Source organism: Macaca fascicularis, chromosome 1 (genome assembly GCF_037993035.2).
Source record: "Macaca fascicularis isolate 582-1 chromosome 1, T2T-MFA8v1.1".
Classification (NCBI taxonomy): domain Eukaryota; kingdom Metazoa; phylum Chordata; class Mammalia; order Primates; family Cercopithecidae; genus Macaca; species Macaca fascicularis.
The window spans coordinates 22368992-22392065 of NC_088375.1; the positions used below are offsets into that span (position 1 = coordinate 22368992).

At 43.7% G+C, this 23074-nt stretch overlaps 1 protein-coding gene and 1 long non-coding RNA gene across 13 annotated transcripts in view; both read left to right on the plus strand.

The window, feature by feature from the left end:
- Nucleotides 1–23074, plus strand: part of PBX1 (PBX homeobox 1) — a 328461-nt gene that overhangs the window by 21115 nt on the left and 284272 nt on the right. The window lies entirely within an intron of this gene.
- On the plus strand, nucleotides 1802–4973 carry LOC141407653 (uncharacterized). Its single transcript, XR_012417519.1, has 2 exons — nucleotides 1802–1980; nucleotides 4866–4973. It is a non-coding gene; the product is annotated as an uncharacterized lncRNA (long non-coding RNA).

Below are 23074 nucleotides of genomic sequence, written 5' to 3' on the forward strand. Positions count from 1 at the left end.
AACAAATTGTCTGGCTCTACTCATTTCTGATCCTGTTTCTCAGGTACAGAAATTTAATTATCTCATGACTGTGGCTGGCTGCAAAACAAGTAAAGAGGATAAGTTCAAAACTCGCCCTGAGCTTATTTCCTGAGTTTCATTAGGCCTCTGCCTATTCTGTTTTTAGAATCCACCTGACCTTTCTTTTTTTTTTTTTGAGACGGACTCTCACTCTGTTGCTCAGGCTGGAGTGCAGTGGCATGATCTTGGCCCACTGCAACCTCCGCCTCCCAGGTTCAAGCAATTCTTGTGCCTCAGCCTCACAAGTAGCTGGGATTACAGGCACGTGCCACCATGCCTGGCTAATTTTTGTATTTTTAGTAGAGACAGAGGTTTCACCATGTTGGCCAGTCTGGTCTTGAACTCCTGACCTCAAGTGATCCACCTGCCTCGGCCTCCCAAAGTGCTGAGATTACAGGCATTGAGCCTCCGTGCCCAGCCAAGTTTGTTTTTTGAGATGGAGTTTTGCTCTGGTTACCCAGGCTAGAGTACAATGATGCAGTCTTGGCTCACTGCAACCTCTGCCTCCTGGGCTCAAGCGTTTCCCCTGCCTCAGTCTCCCTAGTAGGTGGGATTACAGGCGCACACCAACATGCTTGGCTAATTTTTTTGTATTTTTAGTAGAGATGGGGTTTCGCCATGTTGGTCAGGCTGGCCTGGAACTGCTGACCTCAGGTGATCCACCCTCCTCGGCCCCCCAAAGTGCTGGGATTATAGGCATGAGCCACCGCACCCGGCTCTAGAATCCACCTGACTTCTTTCAGGCAACAAGCATGACTTATTTTTGCAGGGGGTCTAAAGCTTGACCACCCCTGTTGTATATGTCACCTTTCCTACTAGTTCCTTCTCCGAAGTCCAGTATTTTGACAGAAGCATAAAGCAGGGCCCAGGGTCCTGCCTTTGCACACCCTTCCTGTACCCACTGTCCTATCATACCACCTCCCTGGTGCAGCCAGACTCTAGGCCCTGGGCCCTCCAGTGATTCTAAGTGGTGTGGATGGACGCTTCCTTGGTGAGAGACCCAAAAGTCTCATCTCTCCAGTTACAAAGCCTCTGTGGTTGGAAAGGCATATCCAGCAGCTCCCCCACCGCCTTTTTTTTGGAGATGGAGTCTCGTCCCATCACCTAGGCTGGAGTACAGTGGCGTGATCTCGGCTCACTGCAACCTCCGCCTCCCGGGTTCAAGTGATTCTTCTGTCTCAACCTCCCGAGTAGCTGGGATTACAGACCTGGGCCACCACGCCTGGCTCATTTTTGTATTTTTAGTAGAGATGGGATTTCACTACATTGGCCAGGCTGGTCTCAAACTCCTGACCTTGTGATCCGCCTGCCTCGGCCTCCCAAAGTGCTGGGATTACAGGCGTGAGCCGCTGTGCCCAGCCCCCTTTTTTGATTACTGGTTGTTTTCGGTTTTGAGGAGGGAAGATCTACCTTCCAAGTTGTGGTGGTGGCCCAGAGAACAGCCTGGTATGCAGGACCAGGGTGAAGGTGAAGCTGTTCATATCACCCCAGGTCTTCGAAGGGGAAGAAAAAGTTCAAGGCATTTCATGTTAAAACTTACCGTTTAGAAAAAAATACTGTTGATATTACAAATATAATAATAGGATCATTATTACCAAGAAGACCTTAATAAAGAAAATTTTACAAAAGAAAATAATAAATCTACTAACTTACCTTTAATCATACTATCCTAGTTCACCGTCTATTTTCAGTTTTCTTGTGTTACTTTCCTTATGGCTGTGTAAATTTTCCATATCTTGGGGATGATTGTGTACTTAGGGAAAAAATTCTTTTATTTATCCAGGGAACCTGTTATGTATCTTATTTATTTGTTTATTGCTTATTTCATTTCAAAAAGGCATGCAGGAAGCTTACCAAAAGATGTGAGTGATACCAAGAGATTTACTAAGTAAATGAAGAAATTAGAAGAAAAAAATTCAGGTAGGGCAATAAAAAAACATGCAAGGGAATGTTCTCCATAAGATCCTTTCTTATTGTGAACTTCTCAGGCCTTTGGCTAGTAAGGAAGTAGCTACCTGTCTCTTTGGGTCAAACTAGTCTAGGATCTTGTTCAGTCCATATCCTGGAAAGGTTGGCTACAGATTTGTCCTTCCTAGTAGCACAAGTAAAAAAGGGAGAAAGGATCAGTTTCAAATTGCAAAGCATTTAGAATTGGAAACTAATCAGTTGTTTAAGGAGAAGCAGATTTTTTTCCTGGTACTGGACACCATGCAAAATTTCTTTCACAATTTCTTTTTTTTTTTGAGATGGAGTTTTGCTCTTGTTCCCCATGCTGGAGTGCAATGATGCGATCTCAACCCCCTGCAACCTCTGCCTCCCGCGTTCAAGCGATTATCCTGTCTCAGCCTCCCGAGTAGCTGGGATTACAGGCACATGCCACCACACCTGGCTAATTTTTGTGTTTTTGGTAGAGATGGGGTTTCATCATATTGGTCAGGGTGGTCTGGAGCTCCTGACCTCAGGTGATCCACCTGCCTCGGTCTCCCAAGGTGCTGGGATTACAAGTGTGAACCACTGCGCCCAGCCTCATAATTTCTAGTAAGAAGATGGTAGTGATATGATAGGCATTGTCCTCAACAACATGATAAAAAATTATATTTCATGTTTTACCACTGCCCTTTATACATAACCCATCCACAGCACTCACCAGATTTTATCATAATTATTGATTTACTATGTAATTGTCTTGTTAGACCCAGAATTTCTTGAAAATAATGAACAGGATTTATATGCTCAGCCCATACATAGTACATATCCTGTTAATATTTTTTTGAATTGAAACACTGTTTTATCTGCTTACTCAAAAGGGGAAACATTAATTTATTAACATTTATTGAGTACTTGCTACTCTTGACTCTGAAATAAAAAGAAGGATGAATCAAAAGTCCCTGTCCTTGAGGAAGGTATGATTTACTGGAATAAACACATATTAATAGTTACATTGTACTCTAGCTGGATAATTGCTGTATGATAGAAGTGTGAACATTTTCTTTTGTGAAATGAAGTATAGACCGCTTAAACTACACTCTCGTTACAGCTAGCTTTGCCTTTTGGAATTTGGGGTTTGGATCTTTAAGCCAAGAGAGGAGGGGAAAAAAAGTAGAATAATAGGGCATGTGAGAGTTTTCTGAGAGGAGAGAGGCCATTGTCTTGTAGATTTGCTTTTTTGCTTCCATTCTTTTTTAGGGAAGAGGGTCCCATTCCTGGGCTAACTAACCCAGCCTCTCTGACTCTCAGGTCACAGGGTGAGAGGGGAGTGGGGCCCCTCTTTTAGTCTACTCCTGACTTGACCTGGCAGCCTTAGTTGGGAGACCCTGTTCCATTTTTCATGGGCAGCTGGAGTTGTAGCCACCATTGTGATTCCTGTGACTGGCTTACAGAAGAAACATGGTTCCTAAGAAGGCCAGGAGGGACAGTCCCCGAGACACATGTGTAAAATAAAGAGTGTAAAAAGCAAATAACTAGCACAACTGGTTTTATCCAGGGCTGTTAATTTTTAGATACTCATTACTACACTTATTAGAAATAATGTTTACCTTATTTCCTTTTCTTCTTCCTTTCTCCTCTTCTTTCCATTTAAAAACGATTTCCTGGGTACTTCTATGGCAGGCAGAGTGAGAAATACAAGATAGGAATCTGTCTTCAAATTGCTTACCTTGGGGAGAAAACGAAGGCGTTTTCTTTAGGGCAGCTCTTGATCAGGCCCTTGAAGATAACTTAAGTATAGCATAGCACTTAACCCCCAGTATGCTCTCAAAGCAAGTCCTGCAAGATGAACCCAGTTTTCTCCAAGCTTGCAAGCACCACCTTGAAGATGGTGAGGTCCTAGTGAGCCATGCTTTATTCATCTTTGCATATCTAGACCAGTGCCTGGTATATATATTTGATGCCCAACAAATGCTAGTTGAAGGAAGGAAGGGAGGGAGAGGGGAAGGAGGAAAGGAATCACAAATAATTCATCTAAATCTACTTTGGATTTACTTATATTTTTAGATCACAAATAATTCATCTAAATCTACTTGGGATTTACTTATATTTTTAGATAGAATATCTTAAGAAATTATTTCCAAAAGCCAAGTGCAGTACGGTGCATGCCTATAAATCCCAGCTACTAGGGAGGTTGAGGTGGGAGGATCACTCAAGCACAGGAGTTCTAGTCCAGCCTGGACAGCAGAGTCAGACTCAGTCTCTAGGAGGGAGGGAGGGAGTGAGAGAGAGAGAGAGAGAAAGAGACAGAGAGAGAAATCTAAAAGTAGTATTGTCTGCTTGAAGGATACTAGTTTGTTCATCTTATGTATGTTCTTACGTGATGTGTCGAGAATTAGAAGACAGGATGGAAAAGCCTCTTTAGATCTATTGCATCACTCCAGTTAAGTGCTCAGAGAGAAAGGTTTCTGGTTTGGATCAACATGTTATTGAATGGGGAGAAGTTCTTGAACAGCTTCTCTGTTTTCTAAGTTAAGATTTTGTTTTTTGGGGTGTGAAGAGTAAGAGGGGTATCATGGAGTAGATGGGGGTGAGGTAGAATGGGAAGTGTGCAAGAGAGGACACCCTGAGGACCATGTAAAGGCAAGTGATAGTCAGACTAGGAAGCTGGCTGGACACGACCTTCCAGTGCGAGAGGCGGACACGAGGGGGCAGCTGTTTCTTTAACTAATCAAGGGCTCAGGTTCCAGTACCTTCCTTTTATCCCCCTCCACAGAATGGCCTGTCTCTTCTCATCTGTAAAATCTCCTCTTTTCTTTTTCCCCGTCTTTTAAAAGTTAAACTAATTTTCTGTCTGTTCATGTTGACCTTTTGTCCAGTTTTCCTCCCATCAGATGAACCAAAATGCTAGAAAAGGACTCTTCCATCTACTACTACTGCTAGTAATGATAATAGTAATAAAATAAATAACACCAGGAAGCTAAAAATGGAAATTAACTAATTAATTTGACATCAATGAAAGAAGTTGTAGAACCGGAGGCAAGCGAAACAATGGAATGGACATCTTTCTGTGCACCCTCCTCACTCCTTCCTCAACCCCTTCCAATGTGAGTATGTGTAATTTAAACCTCTTCCTGGCGAAGAGTGAAGGAAGAATTTTCCCCACCTCTTTCCACTCCCCTCCTCCCTTAGTGAAAATTCCTAGCTACAGTCTGCGATATCTCAAACTTGGCTGTCACTTTTTGGGGTCATTCCCTGGGGACATCCTTCCCCCAATCCCGGGGCAGTTCTAATGTTTCTGAGTAAAGAGTAGTGAGAAGCTCAGTTTTCCCTGCAAACTTCCATCCTCATCAGCCCCACTCAGTGCTGGGTTTAGCATTTGCTTTAGTGGCTTTGCTATTTATAGACCTGTCTGGGGAGGTTGGGGTTGGGGGGCAGTGTCAGGCAAGGAATCTCACTGTAGTCTTGGCTGTAGTCTTTGAGGAGGGTAGTCAGGCATTGAGAACCAGTGCATTTAAATAACAATGTCCTAAGAAGAACCACAATCTATTAAGATTTCTTATTTATGTTATTCTTAGTTGCCAAGGCTGCCATCCTGACTGGGGCGTCTTGGCAGCTAATAACAGTGTATGTATGTCTAGCTGAGAAGCTTTTAGTGTTTTGGGTTGTAAACTTTTTCTTTACATCCAATGTTCATGGGGATTCCTTTCTTAAACAAGAACCCCCTTCTTTTCTGTAATTAATGAAATAAATTTCAGTATATAGGTTCACCTCTTCTATATACTATCCTTTGAATAAGTAAAGTAGTGCTTATGACATTCATTCATTCATTCATTCAAATATTCAACAAATGGCTTTTTCCAGGAGTACTTAGTAAAAAAGAGAGAAGAGCAACTGGGGAACCTGGCAGTACAACTTTGAATATTCACAGATAGGTGCTGTACTACACATATGTTGAAAGAACTAAATAATAGGCGATCACTCTCATAGTCCTATGGGCAGATCCACACATCTTATGTTTAGGGGTTTACATTGGTGGACTTATTGCTGTAATGTGTTCATACAGGAATAAGAAGAGCAAAGGGGTGTGTACTGTCTGCAGAAGACACATGTGCATGTATTTCATTGCTGTGCTAGAGGAAGCTGCTCATGGTAAACGTGCTGAAGTTACCCTGTTGCAAGAACAAGCATCAAACACAGGACTGGGCACATGATAAGTGTTCAATAAATGCATGCTTTCCCCTTTTCATTTCCAAGGTGAAATGGAAACATCTGAGCCTGTGTGGAGCAGCATTATGATGCAGGGGAACAATTACTGGACTGTTCTACTGTTGAGTTGATAGGTAATGAGGGGGCACCTCACTCAGAACAATTTCTGATCTGTAATGGGGACACTAGTTACACTCGTTATCCAGGCCCTGTCCACCTCCAGGGAGGTTGTGAATCTCTAGTGAGATGGGTGTAAAATGCTTTGTAAATTATAAAGCACCATGTAACTGTAAGATTTCTTTGTTAACCTATATTGTCACAATTGCTTATAAAATCAAAGCAAGAGAAAGAAGTCACAGATTGGCAGGCATGTGGAGGGCTGATTTAGAACATGGCATAGATTTAGAAATCTTGTTGAACACAGAATTGGTGGGGCATGCAGTGAATATGGAGCTGGAGATCCCAAGGGAGTTGAGCAGAGAGGTGTGTGTGATTGAGAGTCAGATGATGGTGAGTCGAGACCATTATCCACAGAGGGAGCTTGAAAATAGAGGTTATCTGCCCACAGAGAGAACAGTGGCAACAGTCCACCAGGATTTTATATGGAGAATGAGACTTGAATGTCGACCTCACACCCAATTTCAGCAGCGGCTCTGCGGTGTAAGGATGTCATGCATAACGAGGTATACAAGCGAAATAGCAAGCCCGTGCTTGACGTTGAGCGGCAGAGTGTTGTCTGTGTGTGTGCCCTCTGTGTGTGTGTGTGTCCCTGTTTCTCATTCCCGGTTTTACATAACTGGGATGTAGGATGCTACAACTACTGCTGTATCTTCAGGTAAGATATACTGCTATCTTTCACTTTTATGTAGATGTGTTCCTAAAAAGTGTATGGGTGTGATTTTGGTAATCCTTACCCTAAACTTAAGTCCATTCCTTAGCTTCATGGAAGCAATGTATATGACAGAAGGAACACCAGAGGGGAGTGTTGTGGAGAGTGTTGTGGTGACTTGGTAAGTTGCTTACACATTGGGGGTCTTGGCTCTCTCATCTCTAAGTGAAGGGGTTAGATATGAATGATTAATAAGATCCCTTTCAGGTCTGTACTTCTAGCACTCCCTTTTGTCGGGTGAGGAGCCCTTTCTGTATTGTGTATATTCACCCAGCGGTTTATCTGCCTCTTTGTTGTTAGCTGATGATCTTTGTGTGTCTGATTTTTTTTTTTTAAGAGTAAGGATGTTACACACTCTTTTATTCAAAGTGTAGAGTTTATTCTCCCATTCATAGGAATGCAAAATGAGAAGTTTTAAATACACGGATTCACTTCCTAACCCAGTTTCTCGGAAGATTAATGAATAGTCAATCCTGTTGACCCATCTGCTTCTCTTCTTCACATCGTTTTGTGAGGATGAGGCACACACAGACACAGAGCTCTGACTTGCAGCAGTCCGGCACATACAGCCTCACACGCACCACACCAGGGGGTGTCCCCAGGAGAGGTAGAGAGACCAGGTGCCAGATGTTGCAGCAGCACACTCCTCCCTGATCCTCCTTCTCATCCCCCACCCCTTTTCTGAATCTCCTGCACAGTCACTGAAATCCCATTTTTCTATGGAAGAAGAGAAGAGAAAGCCCTGGGATGCAAGGATGTCCTGTCACCTCTCATCCTCTGTGCTGGGATAGACACCTGATCTTTTTGGAAGTGAAATCCAGAGTCTGGGGGCAAAGACCAAAGGACAGAGGCCAAACCAAAAGTGACTACATGGTTGCATGCGGGCCCCAAATGATTGAATGAAGCAAGGATACCCATCGCTGGGAGGAAAAACCTCACATCCAGATGCAGTCAGAGAGGTTCAGAGAATGAAAGGCAGTCTGATGAGTGAGTGAGATACAGCCGCCTGTCCAGCACAATAGAAAAATCAATAGTAAGTGGAGGTGAAAGAGTTTCAGCTGGGTTTTATTGAGCACAAAGAAGACAAACTGGCTTTTGCTGTGACTTCAACTGTATGTTAATAGTGCTTTTTAAAAACTACAGTACAGGATTTGGGGGAGAAATCACACAGTAAAAGTTGCCAGCCGGTATATGTAAGTGCGCACACACATGCACACACACACACACACACACACAGAGAGATGAGGAAAAAGAGAAATACACTCCGGACTAAGCTTTTTTTTTTTTTTTTTTTTTTTTTTAGTTTTGAAGCATATGGTGAAGTGTGCTATAATTTTATATGCATGTATATTCTTTATTCTGGACTTCCAGAAAGCAATGAGTTTCATCTGTTTTTTTCCCCACCTCTGGTTCCTTCTTCCTTCCCCTTGCTCTCTACAAGTCTACTGTGGCTTTATTAGGAATTCCCTTTGGTTTAGGGGGAAAAAAAATAAGAGCGAGAGAGAGAGAGGCTGGAGGGGGAAGAAACAAACTAGCTCTTGGCTGGCCGCCCACAGCATGGGCCCAACAGCCTTGTTTGAGCGCGTTGCCCCGGCCTTCTGTTTTCTTAAGCTCAGCCCCCTTTATCCCTCCGCCCCCACCATGCCCTCCTTTTTCCTAACGGGGCTGAGGGAGGCTGTTTGTACCCTCCTAACCCTCTTTTTTCCTTTCTGTTGTTTAAAGAGAATCTATCTCTTTTTTGAGGCTCCAGCGGCGAGAACAGCAGCGGATTTCTCCTTGCTGGCCTCTCCCCTCCTCCCCAGCCCCCTCCCCGATGAAGGGTTCATCCAAAGTTCGAATCCAGACTCTGAACAAAGTGGCGCAGACCTTTTCCTGACTCCTCACCCTTTGTCCTCATCACTCAGTGACAGACAGGAATCAAATGCTGAGGACCCAGGCGGGAGAGGGGCAGTGGGGGAGGGAGGGGAGACGAGAAAAGTTCCCATTAACTCGCCGGGCCCTTAACAACCACGGGAAGGAGGAGGGGGGCGCGGCTGAGAAAGGATTTTTGTTTAAGTTTCTGCAGGCGCACACACAGCATTCCCAAGTTGTTTGCAGATGGTTTCATCTGGTTTCTGTTTGAGAGGAAGAGAGTATGAGATGATCAGTAAGGAGAGGGGACGGGGACGGGGGGAGAGTCTTCTCTTGACCAGAAAATGATAGCTGTGGTGCCTTTTCCTGAAACTGAAAACATTAAAGCATTCTGATCCCAGAGAAAACAAATTCTCTGGGATATAAGGGTTCACCTTTTGGAGGTGGATTACACTTTTCAGGACACCAGAGAACCATAGAGCGAATTACTTCTTCCAGAGTGCTAAATGATCCCCTGGTGCCCTGGAAAGAGACCGTTTACCTCCAAAAGGTGAGTTGTTTATTGCAACCGAGTAGAATATTGGCTGTAATGCCTGCTCATCCATCCTTCTCCATCCCTGCGAGGTATTTAGGGTGGAGGTGATATTATCCACCTGTCACCATGGGGAAGGAGGCTGACAAATACTTTTCTGATTCCTGTTCCTAAGATTGAATTGCTGGGGAGGAAGGTGAAGTGACTTTTCCAAGGTCTTATAGTGATCCAGTGACTGAAGTTGAATTAGATTTCTGTTCCTGTTGTGGTGCTCTTGTTTGTCAGAGAAAAATAAATCTCTTAATGCTCACACGGAGCCTCACGTAAGAAGGCTGATAAAATAAGGCCAGGCTCGGTGGCTCCTATCTGTAATCCCAACATTTTGGGAGGCTGAGGTGAGACATGGCTTGAGCCCAGGAGTTCAAGACTGGCCTGGGCAACATAGTGAGATCCTGTTTCTACAAATAGTACTACTAATAAAAAAAAATCCAGGTGTGGTGGCACATGCCTCTAGTCCCAGCTACTCGGGAGGCTGAGGTGGGAAGATTGCTGAGCCTGGGAGGTCAAAACTGCAGTGAGCCGTGATCGTGCTAGTGTGCTCCAGCCTGGGCAACAGAGCGAGACCCTGTCTTGAAAAAAAAAAAAAAGCTAGGGGTCGGGGAGCAGATAGAAGAAATACCTTGGCCAGCGCAACTGGAAAGGGAGGAGCCAAAAGGGGAACCCTTTCTTGATTGTGCCAGCCTCATTAGGAGCTACCACAGGGCTCTCCTGCGGGCCCCTTGTTTTCTTTGTGCTCCGGGCTTGCTCACTTGCACTGCTTGCTTCTTTCCAATCGCCGCGGCCCCCCTGTGCTTCAGGTAAACAAGCTGTTCTGTGGGAAGTGAATAATGGGGCCTAAATTGACGAGGAGGAAGTTAAGTTGAGAGGTGCCTTTATTGGTGAGCCTTAATGAGGAGGACAACAGTGTGAAATCTTGCTTGGCATTGTGACCAGGAGTCTATTGCCTTTTCCTCCCCTAAATCTTCAGCATCATAGTGGACTATATATGACTCCCCAAAGTATCTGCTTTTACCTAGCCCTTGGAAGCCTGGATGATTAGAGGAATTGGGAGTTTGGTCTGTTGGGGTAAACAGGGCATTGATCTAAGGATTTGTTAAACTGTAAACCAAACAAAGAGCAAAGTCTGCTCTACAGGGATGTTGAAGATTCAGGATATTAAAAAAATATACATATCTGACTGCATGATTACCCTTCCAGACATTTATTGAGGTTTTTATTTGTTTGTTTGTTTGAGACAAGATCTTACTCTTGTTGCCCAGGCTGGAGGGCAGTGGTGTGATCTCAGCCCACTGCAACCTCCGCCTCCTGGGTTCAAGTGATTCTCCTGCTTCAGCCTCCTGAGTAGCTGGGACTACAGGTGTGTACCACCACACCTGGCTAATTTTTTTTTTTTTTTTGAGATGGAGTCTTGCTCTGTTGCCAGGCTGGAGTGTAGTGGCACAATCTCGGCTCACTGCAACTTCCGCCTCCTGGGTTCAAGCGATTCTCCTGCCTCAGCCTCCCAAGTAGCTGGGACTACAGGTGTGCGCCACCATGCCCAACTGATTTTTGTATTTTTTAGTAGACACGGGGTTTCACCATGTTGGCCAGGATGGTCTTGAACTCCTGGCCTCAAGTGATCTGCCTGCCTCAGCCTCCCAAAGTGCTGAGATTACAGGCATCAGCCACTGCTCCTGGCCCCCAATTAAATATTTTTGGAAAAGAGTTCTGTTCACAAAAGTTTTGGAATCAAGGGCAAACCTTATTAATTAAGATCTTCGATAATGTAGATTCTAAATCATTTCAGTCTAAGTTGAAAGAAAACTTACCTTTTCGCACATGAAAAAAGGAGCTCTGTAACTATATTAGGAGCACAAACGGTGTTCATGTGAATGTTTACCCTGCTTAAGAGAGTAAACTTTTCACAGTTAGCAGCATTTGCATACAATAAATGTTCTAATTACTAATGATCCATGCCAATTAATTAAAAAGTATGTCTGTCATGGCGCTGCTTTCTTGGCAGCACTTTTATTGACGATGAGCTTGTGTGCATATTTAAATAATACAGTGACATTTCTTTTTAATGTTTCCTAACCCAGGCTTTGTATGGCAGAACATTCTGTTAGCAGACTTGTGCAGGTTTTCCTGTCCTACAAGTAGAGAAATGGAGAGATCCATGTCCTACCCTGGGCCTGAGAGTAACTTGGTGATAGTGTCTGCATTCTAACCCAGTGCTCCTGTATTTCCTTGGATTCTTGTTTCTTGTGAGCCTGCAAAGGCATTTGCAAAGTTGGGGCCTTCTGTGAACAGGGGTGCTGTGGTGCTGCAGTTCATTGCAGTCTAGACTTTCCACCTCCCCTGTGGCACTTTTGGCAAGTTGACAGGTATAATTGATGAGTTATTCTAAGAATGTGATTCCTGAGTAACTCTAGAGTGGAGTGACTGTGTTTCTGAGTAGTTAATGTGGCTGGGGGGAAAGGCAGATGAAGGGGATGGGGGTTGGGAAGCTGGAGGGAGGTGGGGAGGAGGGTCTTTGTTCAAATCAAGTTGTGTTCAAGTCTGTGGTTTTAAGGGAGGTCGACAGTGATTCATTCCTAGCATATGAGATCCTCACAGGGCTCATGGTTTGAGCGTGAGAGTCTGAATGAGGATCATCCCAGTGTATGTCCTAGGAAAGGAAATAGAAACACTTAGCTTTGATGTGTAAACCTCCATGCCAACCTTTTTGGTTGAATTTAAGGGAAATCACGAAGCAGCTTCTATTGCTGCAGATTTGCCTGGTAGCCCAACTTTCCAAAGTTGAGATTATCCCTGGCAGGCCTTTAATTCTCAAGGGTCTGCAAAGTTGATGGTCTGTTGAGAAAGGAAGGGAGAAGTTGAGGCCACAGTTGTGATTACCATTTCTCCTTGTCACTGAGGAGGAGCAGCGTCTGAGCAGAGTCTGAGGGTGCTGGCCCTGGCCACAGAGGCTTTGGGGCAGAGTCTAGCCTGGACCAGGAGGAATGAAAGGGAATGGTCTTGTTGGAATTGGCGTGGCACCTCCACACAGTAAGTTGAAAAGCAGTACAGGATCTGTGACCACATGTGGCCAGCCAGGTGTTAGGGCTTATTGCTCCTCGGGCTTTGAATTCTGTATCCCCTCCTTCCCACCCATCCCTCCTGAGTGGAGTCTCTGCTGCTTCCTGTGACACACCAGTCTCCCACCCACTGGCCTTGCTGGGGATGAAGACTGCCCCTGGGTTTTCTGTCATGAGCACTCACCTGTGACAGGTTGCTCTCTCTCTTTCCCCACAATGGGAACTTGAGAGTCAGTACTTTCCCAGCATTTGTAGCACACAATCCTTGGATTTTTTTTTTTTTGAGACAGAATCTTGCTCTGTAGCCCAGGCTGGAGTGCAGTGTTGTGATCTTGGCTCACTGCAACCTCTGTCTCCCGGGTTCAAGGGATTCTCATGCCTCAGCCTCCCAAGTAGCTGGCATTACAGGTGTGTGCCACCACACCCAGCTACTTTTTGTATTTTTAGTAGAGATGGGGTTTCGCCACGTTGCCCAGGCTGGTCCCGAACTCCTAGGCTCAAGTGGTCTGCCTGCCTCGGCCTTGCAAAGTGTTGGGATTATAGGCACGAGCTACTGTGCCTGTCCAACCCTTAGATTCTTTTTTAACCCAACTTATCTCTTTATAAATCCAGACGTCATTTTGCTGGATTTTGACTCCTGGTGGGTTGCTGTGGTAGCACTTGTATTTTTCAAATGTTAGGTGGACCCTAGATGCCAAGGTTACTTCCAGAGAATTAAGCTATGCTCCCAAAAGGTTAGGAATATTGTGTCTGCCCCCATACTCTCTCCCCTTTTACCTGGTGAGAAAAATAATCAGATACAGAGTCCTGAGTGTAAATCCCAGCTTCAGTGGTTACCAGCTGCACAACCCAGGACAAGTAACTTCTCTAAGCCTTTGTTTTTTTTCATCTGTAAAAATGTGGGTATTTGGTTTACCTCTAAAGGTTGTGGCAGGGGAGGAGGGGGACTGGAAAAATAATAAAATAATAGCCAAATTTTTGCAAAAATATTGCTAAGTTTTTTTCTTCCTTTTTTAGTTTTCACTGGGTTGAAAACACACCTTGTACTTCCTTTAAAGTAGAAAGTGCCTTGTGCTTGGGGACCAAGGTGCTTTTCACACATAATGCAGGCACTTATTGTTATTATCTCCGTTTCTTCCTTGGCTCTGCGTGACTGTTCTGAGAATCTCTTGCTCTCGAGAGATTCAGCTCCTGATTCTCTCAGAGTTCATTCATGCCTATAAGCTTGGAAACTTTAAGGTGAAGCTGATATTTTCTTCCTTTGGGAGAAGCTTCACTTTTCCCACTTTAACCTTCTTTCACCTGTCATTCCAGGTTGCTGTTTCTTGGTAGAACCTCCTGGGAATTAATTGCATAGTGTGATGATTATAATAACTTAATTTCTATAGCACTTTATTAATTTCATGTCACTTTCCTATTTCATCTCACATCAAAGGTGGCATTATCCCCATTTTAGAGATAAGGACGTTGAGCCTCTATAAAGACATGACTTAAATTCCCCTTCTTGCTGTAGGAAGATCTCTCAGAAGCACAAGATGAAACACAGAATGTTAAAGCTGCAACAGAGACTTGAGAGATCATTTAGTCCAGCACTGAGAAAAAGAGAGATTCTTTTGTGTTTTTTTTTGAGACGGAGTCTTGCTCTTGTCGCCCAGGCTGGAGTACAATGGCATGATCTCAGCTCACTGCAACCTCTGCCCCCTGGGTTCAAGGGATTCTCCTGCTTCAGCCTCCCAAGTAGCTGGGATTACAGGCACCTGCCACATTTTTGTATTTTTAGTAGAGATGGGGTTTTGCCATTTTGGCCAGGCTGGTCTCGAACTCCTGACATTGTGATCTTCCTGCCTCAGCCTCCCAAAGTGCTGGGATTACAGGCATGAGCCACTGTGCCTGGCCAAAAGAGAGATACTTTAAATTTAAGTAGAAAATTAAAAATTTTAATTGCTACGTTAAGAAAAGTTAAAAAAAGGTGAAATTAATTTTAATAAAATATTTTCCAGTATATTCAGATTACTGTCTCAACATGTAATCAACATAAAAATGTTAATGAGATATTTTATAATCTTTTTTGTCCTAAGTCTTCACTATTTGGTTGTATTTTACCAATTTAGAGCAGCCTCATTAAATGCTCAGTAACCACAGTGACTAGTGGCAACCTTACTAGACAGCACAGATCTACTTCAAATATTTAATTTTATAGATCAGGACACTGAGGCCCAGAACTGTGATTAACTAATAAGTGGCAGAAATCAAACATGTCTCCCTCCAGAGCCCTTTTCATTACACTGTCTTCACTCAACTGTCTTGAACGTGAAGACAAAAGAAGCTGGTTTTTGTTCATACTTTTATATCCTCTCTTATACAGTCTGTAGTTTGGGCTTGGAACTTAGAGTCTTAACAGACTTTAAGACGGTACCATGTCTGAACCCAGAGTTCTATTGTATTCTATTAGCAGAAAGCTTTCTGATTCCTAAGAATCTCCTTACTCTACAAGAAATGGGATTTCTGCTTTGCAAAGTTCCCTTCAGCGGAATGAAGTTACTGTTGCCCAGAACTTCCCTTATACAACTCTATGGACTTGGGCATGATTCTCCCTAAAAACTCCTGGAAACCACGATCAGAGCCCTTGGAAAATTGCTCTGGTGAGCCAAGTGGGCAGTGGCAGTAGAGCAGTTTTCAGTAGTGGTCCCACGGTGGCAAGTTGGCCGTGAAGCAGTTGAGGATGACAAGAATGATGGCTCTTCAAGCTAAGACTGAGTAGTTGTAATGGAAAACAAGGTCAGGCACCTGGCTAGTTGATGACAGTGGGAGCCTTTTTTTTTTTTTTTTTTTTTTGAGACAGAGTCTCGCTCTGTCGCCCAGGCTGGAGTGCAGTGGCCGCATCTCAGCTCACTGCAAGCTCTGCCTCCCGGGTCTACGCCATTCTCCTGCCTCAGCCTCCCGAGTAGCTGGGACTACAGGCGCCCGCCACTTCACCCGGCTAGTTTTTTGTATTTTTTTAGTAGAGACGGGGTTTCACCGTATTAGCCAGGCTGGTCTCGATCTCCTGACCTTGTGATCCGCCCGTCTCGGCCTCCCAAAGTGCTGGGATTACAGGCTTGAGCCACCGCGCCTGGCCTTTTTTTTTTTTTTTAAAGGAGAAGAGGAGCCATATATTAATCCCCACTTTTGGCATGTTACGTATGATTCATTTACTCATTGTCAGTGCCTAACTCAGCTTTGCTTTTAGTAGGTGATTGCCAAACTGATATGATCGTTGTATATTCACTGGCTTCAAGACGCCACCAGTGGGAAATCTTATTTATGGGGATGATGGTTATGGTTATGATTATTGACAGCCATTATTATAAACATCATTATTATTTAGTGTTAATCAACAACAGGATGAAAGGTGCTCTAAAGAACACAGAATTAGACCCTGTCTTTGCAAATGGGCTCATAAGAAAAGCATGACAGAAGGAGACACCCAGCCTGGGCTAGCTAGGAAAAATACATTTTAGGGAAATACAGCTGACAAAATAGCTGCAAAGGTTGTAAGTTTTAGGGCTTTGGTGGAGTTCAGTATGGCACCCTGAACCCAGAAAAATGGAAAGTAGAATTTCTCAGTAAAGGAAAGTCTTGTTTCAGTCCAATTTTACTATTAGAGTGAGTTGTAAAGACCAAGTAAAAGGGAAAAGTTGAGTATGTGTTTTTGTTTTGTTTTATTGTCATGCAAGTCCCCCTCCTTTTTTTTTTTTGTTTTTGGGTTTTCAATTTTGAACTTTAATGCATTAATACATCAGATATCTTTAACAACTGAAGTAGCCCCTGAAATATTTTCTGTGCAAAAAGGTTACTTTCAAGTGCATTAGGGTCTCACATTGACATACAAATCCAGGTTTGAATCCTTGCAAAATCACATGGTAAAATCGGGCCTCATTTCCTACATGGTAAATATGCACCCTCTTTGAGATGGTGCATGAGCTTTCTAGTTCATCATAGCCCCTCCCATGCAAATACTTTACTCATTTACTTTTATATGCCTGTTCCTTACAAAGGCATTTTCAGTTTCAACCCATGTCCTCTCTTTAGAGCAGTGGTTCTAACCATGGGTGATTTGCCCCCTAGGGGCCATTTGGCAATATCTGGGGACATTACTGGTTTGTCATAATGCAGGTTCATTTTTATGACATATCTTTACTGTGTACTTTTTGCATTTTCTAATGACTTTGACTATTACCAGAGTCATAGACCTGCCTATGATGTAGGAGTTTATTGTATCTAGTGGAAAACATACCTGTTGGTGGGGCAGAAGTTTCTGTTCCATTCATCCTGATTTTAGACACAGCATTTTAACTTTCCAGGTTCAGTTCCCTATGTATAAAGTAGGGATAATAGTGACATCCTAGTGTATTAAGAACTAAGGTGTTATTATTTCTGTCACTGTTACTTCACCCCAATTTTGTTTCCACACTCATCTCTGAGCTTTTTTACTTCTTATGTTGTTCAATTTTTCTAAATTAAAAAAAAAAAAAAGAAATTATCCAGGAGGAACTCCAGGGTCAGAGAAATTTAGTTCCTTGGCCAAGGCCACACCACAAGTAGGTGGCACAGCACGGGTATGAGACTCAGTCTCCTGAACTGGATCAATTACTTGCATGCACACTGTACCCTCTGTCTTTATTTGGGTTGGAACCCTGGGGGTTCAGTGATCCTGTTCCAGGATCTACACTTACCTTGGACTTCCAGTTGGTTTTCTTATGCTTTGTTTTGTTTTATAAAATGCTCAGTGGTGTAACATTTCTTTGAGGAATCGTTATTCATTAAAAAGTCTGAAAACAGTGCTTTCAATCATGTCTACTTCTTTTTGTACAACCAGTTACCTCACTTCTTCAGCCAGGATGGGTTTGTGTGGCCCCTCAGGGTCTTCCAGGAAGACTGTCTTCCCTGTCTTTTGTGGAAGGAACAGAGTTGGTTGTTGTCCCCCTAGAAGGGTGGTCATCTCATCTCCTTAGTAAGTAGATGGTGACATCCGGGGTTGACACTTGGAAAATATAACATAGTTCTGTGACGATATGGAACTATCTAGTTTGTTGGAGTAATGGTATTGAAATGGAGCTCTTTGGAGGTGCAGAGATAATTTTCTACCACACTTTGAAATCTGTTGGCCAAGGAGCAAGAATTTCCCAAATCTTTACACGGTCTTCAGAGGACCATGATATTCATCTTGTTGTTCCTACCTATGATAATTCTAAAGTTATTGCCTTGAAGCCAGGACCTGGCATGTGCTTTTACTCCATGAATTTCTGAAGTTTCTTCCATATTTTAGGACATGACCTTTAAGAATAGACTTTTCGTGGCCTTCGTTTTGGGGTCTTGCAGCCACGCCGTAAATATAATACCTCGGGAGAGTTTGTAGCTTATAACTCTGGGCCTTTAAGACACTTTGGCCTTAAATTTTTTATTTAAAAATTAAATAAATAATTAATTTAAGAGACTCAATTATTGCTGTACATTTCTGTAGAGTTCCCCAATTCCTGGGTTTCTGGTTCTACTGGTATTTTAGTCCATATTCTGTTGGTATAACAATGCCACTGACTGGGGAATTCACAAAGAAGTGTATTTGGCTTGTGGTTCTGGAGACTGGAAAGTCCCAGAGCATGGCTCTGGCATTTGGTGAGAGCCTTCTTGGTAACATGGTGGAGGTCATCACATGGTGAGAGGGCAGGAGCAAGAGAGCCAGAGTGCTTGCATTTATAACAAAGCAATTCCCACAGTGACAGACCCACTCCTGGGATAGCAATGTTAATCCATTTGTATCCATTCATGAGGGCAGAGGGATTCACTTTCCAACACAGGAATTTTTGGGAGACACATTCAAATCATAGCAGTTTGTTTGTTTTTATCTGGCTACTAGAATAAGAATTCTTCTTTTCTTTTCTCTCTTTCCCCTTTCTCCTTCCTTTGTTCCCTCCCTTCCTAGAGGGTGGTGGAGACCAGAGCTGGGAAATTTCAGACAGGAGTTAGGTGGAGACCAAGGCACACTGTGGAGGGTGAAGTCATTGCCTTCCATTGTCTTAGGGCTTCTTTGTGTATCTCTCCACTCCAAACCTTGTGGATGGATGACTACCAGCACTCTTAGAGAGACATCAGTTGAGCTGAACTAGTTTAATTCCTAGAGTTTTCTGAGAAACATACTAGTGTTTATTGATTTTCTGTTGGATGACTGGAACTCTCAGTATGTGGTAAATTCCTTGAAAAACCTGATTGCATTTGGTTTTGTCATTGGTTCTTATCCTTTCTGAGCAACAAACTCCACCCTTTCCAGGGACGCTCTGCCTTTTTTATTCTTCTTAACTTTTTGAAGAGCTACCTGGGCAGCCAAATTTTTCATAAAGAGCCTTATACCTGAAATAGCTTGACACTGTGTCATACCTTAGAGCGTATAGCATATTTCATTTATGTGATCAGATTTAACCTTAAAACTACCCGGAGGTAGGAAGGGGAGGGATCATTATCCTACTTTTACATAAAAGGAAACAGAGGCTCAGTTGCCCCAGGTTATTCAACAGGCGTGTGGCTGAGCTTTAATTTGAATCCTGGTTTGTCCAGCTCCGGTCTGTGTCCTGACGAACCCTGCCCTGCTGATAGACATCATGGTGTTTCTTTACACCAGATTTATTTTCTGTCTCTTTTTTCTCATGATTCTTTTTTTTTTTTTTTTGCAAAGAGGAGTGTTTCTGCCAGTAGCTTTATCAGTATGATTTTGCCCCTCTTTTCATTCTCTCCCAATAGATCGCATGTCTAACACCACTCTAACTTTCCTTCCCTCTGAGACCAGCATGAACTCCAGTTCTTTCTAAATTGTGTAATTCTTTTTTTTGAGACAGAGTCTCCCTCTGTCACCCAGGCTAGAGTGCAATGGTGCGATCTCGGCTCACTGCCAGCCCCGCCTCCCGGGTTCAGGCCATTCTCCTGTCTCAGCCTCTCCAGTAGCTGGGACTACAGGCGTCCGCCACCACGCCTGGCTAATTTTTTTTAAATATATATTTTTAGTAGAGACTGGGTTTCACCATGTTAGCCAGGATGGTCTTGATCTCCTGACCTTGTGATCTGCCCACCTTGGCCTCCCAAAGCGCTGGGATTGCAGGTGTGAGCCACCATGCCTGGCCTATGTAATTCTTTTTTTTAAAATTAATTATTTAATTTTTAATTTTACTTTAAGTTCTGGGATACATGATGTGCAGGTATAATTCTTTTAATAGATCCTGAGCTTGACCTTACAGTCATCTTCTACTGCTCAGCCACACCCCGCTCCGTTTTTGTTTCTTTTCTCTTTCTTCAGGCAAATCTGCAATTGTGGGAGCATATTTTAGCTTGTTATTTTTTACAGTATTCTCATGTGAATATTTTGCCGGTGGCCTCTTAATTTTAGTCCTTTCTGGGGAAGGGTTAATAGTTCAAACCCATCGTTTTTCTTTTGAGGGTTGAGACTTACTATAAAAGCTGCCTGGAGTGGGACTGTCCCTCGGGAGGGGAGGGACACAGGCCTGGCATGGGGATAACTGGGAATGGGGTTTGGACCCTGGATGCCTGGCGATTGTGGGGACACTTGTCTCATTTCTTGCTCTGTTATATATTGTAAATGCTTAGGGGAGCTTAGATTCAATGGGTTGTGCCCTTCTAAAAGCCTACTGCTGTAGTGAAAACGAGAAATACATTTTTGTGTGTGTGTTCTTTCATTTTATTTTTCCTACTGGTTTGCTAAGCAAAGAGCTGGCTTTGTACAACCCCTCTCCTCCCGCTTTTTTTTTCTTTTCTTAAAAAGCCTCTGTGCTCTTTTGAAACAAGCCAACAAAAGTTGAAGCCAGTGTGTGTGCAACTCAGACCTCATGAGAAATTCTTTTCCAAACCAAATTTTAATTCACAACTGCCAGGGGCAATGCTAAGACCCAAATCATCCTGGCATCTGATGCACCTCTCCTAATGTTGAATACTTTAAACATGGTGTTCCCATTTCCTAAATCTCAATTTAGACTGTTTGGTCTTATAATTGTGAGTATAATTATGGGAAAATTTAAATGGGATACTTGAGTTAGGACTGTGTTAGAAAATCCAAGATGTATTGCTTTTGTAAGGCCAGACTAAAATAATGAAAATAGTGAGGGCCTAAAGTATGCTGCTGCTTTTTTTTTTTTTTTTTTTTTGTTTGATACAGAGTCTTGCTCTGTTGCCCAGGCTGGAGCACAGTGGTGTGATCTTGGCTCACAGCAACCTCCACCTCCTGGGTACAAGCGATTTTCCTGCCTCAGCCTCCCGAGTAGCTGGGATTACAGGCGCCTGCCACCATGCCTGGCTGATTTTTGTATTTTTAGTAGATACGGGGTTTCACCATGTTGGTCAGGCTGGTCTCGAACTCCTGACCTCAGGTGATCTGCCCGCCTCAGCCTCCCAAAGTGTTGGGATTACAGGCGTGAGGCACTGCGCTTGGCCTGCTACTGCTTTTTAACTAAAGTCTGCCTGCATTCCCTCTCTTGCCACAAAACGCAAACAGAACTTTTGTCACATTTCATTCCTGAGGCAGCCCCATGCCTGTTTAACACAGTGTAGCTTAACTGGTGAAAGCACTGGGCTAGTAAACACATGACTAGGGGCTGAATCCCTTGTGGGCCTGTTAGTTTATTTACTGCATTCATTGGCTGCAGACTTCATCCCTAAAGTGGTCAAGCCATCTCAGACACGTTTGCTTCTGGTCACATAGATCAAGATTGATCCAGCCACTGAAGTAATTTAAATAGCTCACTTCTAATGGGGAAGTTATCATTTTCATACCCAAGGAATGGCTTGCATTTTATAAAAATTGGAGATTCTTCTGCCCTCAGAATAGCAGGCACAGAGCCGGGCGCTGTGGCTCATGCCTGTAATCCCAGCACTTTGGGAGGCCGAGGCGGGGGGATCACCTGAGGTCAGGAGTTCGAGACCAGCCTGATCCAGTATGGCGAAACCCCATCTCTACTAAAAATATAAAAATTAGCTGGGCGTGGTAGTGGGCACCTGCAGTCCCAGCTACTCAGGAGGCTGAGAAAGGAGAATTGCTTGAACCTGGGAGGTGGAGGTTGCAGTGAGCCGAGATTGGGCCACTGCACTCCAGCCTGGGTGACAGAGCAAGATTTCGTCTCAAAAACAAACAAACAAACAAACAAACAAAAAATAGCAGACACAGAGGTGAACTTAACCTGAGATTAGCCAGATTCACAGTTCAATAAGCAACCACTTTTAGAGTCCCTAAGCTGAGAAACTTCCATGGTTGCGATGAAACAGAAAGGAGGAAGGTAAATCTATAGTTCTTTCTGAGGCATCCGACACTCCTTGAGAAGGGTCTTCCCAGGAAGCCTCATTCACTTTCAGGTAAGCCCATTATGAAGATGATAAGGATTTTACCACATTCCACTGGAATGGGGAAAAAGAACCATCTCACTTTAGCAGAAAGCATGCAAGTGCCCTTTTCTGGAGGAGGTGGGAATAAGGGAGTACACAGACTTCTGCTTAAATTGTGGCAGGAGGGTCCTAATTTTGGCAGAACAGGGCATGGCGTTGCATCTCACCTGTTCCATGCTGAGTACAAGCCCTTCTTCCCACTCCCTGTCCCCTGCCTCATTGTGAGCTTTCACTGTGTTTTCCTGTTGTTCCAGGGAAGATTAAGTGCGTTTCAATGCTGCAGTTGAATACTTTGAAGATGAGACCCCTTAGCCTGTGGAATTAACTTTCCATGGAACCCATTCTGGACAGCAGTTGAATACTCTGAAGATGAGACCCCTTAGCCTGTGGAATTAACTTTCCATGGAACCCATTCTGGACAGACTTGAGACAGCACCTTTCAAAGGAAGTTAGTTAAGACACTGCCCTCCTTTTCAGACCGAGGGTGGAACCAGATCCTGGCTGAGAGCAGAGACCAGCTTCCAGTCAGCCATGCACCCTAGGAGTGGGGATTCAGCTCTGTGGCTCCAGGAAGGTTAATCTTCAATGTTAATCCGTTTAGGTAAAGTTGTTAGTTAAAACGTAATCTGTTTAGCCTCCCTTTCCCCATTCTCCTGCCAGAAAAGAGGCAGTTCAAGTCTTCTTTCCAGGACTCCTGTGTTTTGGCTGAGATTGATTCTTCACTGTGGCCTTGGGAGAAAAGCTGCCTAACCAGTTCTGGGCCCTGGCTAGTTACAACCATGTGTAAGCTGTTTACAGTAGACACAGGTATGAGCTGAAGGGAAAGCTTAGGGGGTGACTAGAAAGGCTTGCTGAAATTGCTATGGGAGGGCCCCACCCTCCAAGCCATCTCCCTTCACACCCCGCTCGGTTTCAGTTTCTGCAGCTGGGTGATGCGACATCCTCTTAATCCTTTTTTGAATCTAGTCTCTACATAAGCACTCAAGAAAACTGCTCAACAAGGATTGCTTTAGTGGGTTTTAAATTTTTAAAATGTTCTTGTTTATTTAAATTGTTTGAACAAGGGTTTAGCTG